The sequence below is a fragment of the Panthera tigris genome, chromosome B4 (genome assembly GCF_018350195.1).
Source record: "Panthera tigris isolate Pti1 chromosome B4, P.tigris_Pti1_mat1.1, whole genome shotgun sequence".
Taxonomy (NCBI): domain Eukaryota; kingdom Metazoa; phylum Chordata; class Mammalia; order Carnivora; family Felidae; genus Panthera; species Panthera tigris.
This window is the reverse complement of record NC_056666.1, coordinates 127,951,231-127,952,010: the sequence shown is the minus strand read 5'-3', so window position 1 is coordinate 127,952,010 and position 780 is coordinate 127,951,231.

Here is a 780-nt window from a genome sequence, read left to right as displayed (position 1 = left end):
AAAAAATGCTTTGTGTTTATTTGTAATGAGAGTCTAAGCACAGATCATTATAAGCAGCAAGAGAGTCATGCAAGATGAAAGATTCTTTGTGTAGGAATGTCTCCAACATTGTAGGACATCTAGAACGCCTGGGTCCCACCCAGTAAAAGGCAGTTAGTGTCCCCAATCACAGTGACAGTTTAAAAATTCCTGCATACACTTCCAAAATGTCCCCTGAAGGGGATTGGGACACTTCCCTTGTTAAAAATCCCTGCTCTGCACCCTCTACTCCAGGTTTTAAGGACCACGTGTGCACTAGTGACAATTCTGTATTGCCAGGTGGAACTGTCTTGCATTTGAGACCCACTGGCTGCTAGACACCTCTGTATGAATGTCTTCCTGGCAGCTAAAACCCAACATGTCCAAAGGTGAACTTATCATTCTGCCGAACTGGATTCTTACCTATCATTCCCACAAGCAGCACATGCAGCTACCTTGTTGCACAAACCAGAAATTAAGGCTTTATCCTTCTATTCCTTCTCCCCCAGCCAACCCCCTAATTTAACATGTCATCCCCATCTATTTATTTATACCCTCTGTATCTCACAAAAGCTCCCACTTTCTTCCAACCCTGCTGCCATTATCAAGTCTGGGCCACCACTCGAGACATTGCAACATCCTTCTCTGGCTTCTTGCCTTGTCTTGATTCCTTCAATGCATCTTCTCCTCTGGAGAGCTGGAGTGATCTTCGGGAACCTCAAATCAGGTTATTGTTATCCTGACTAAAACCCTGCAGTGACT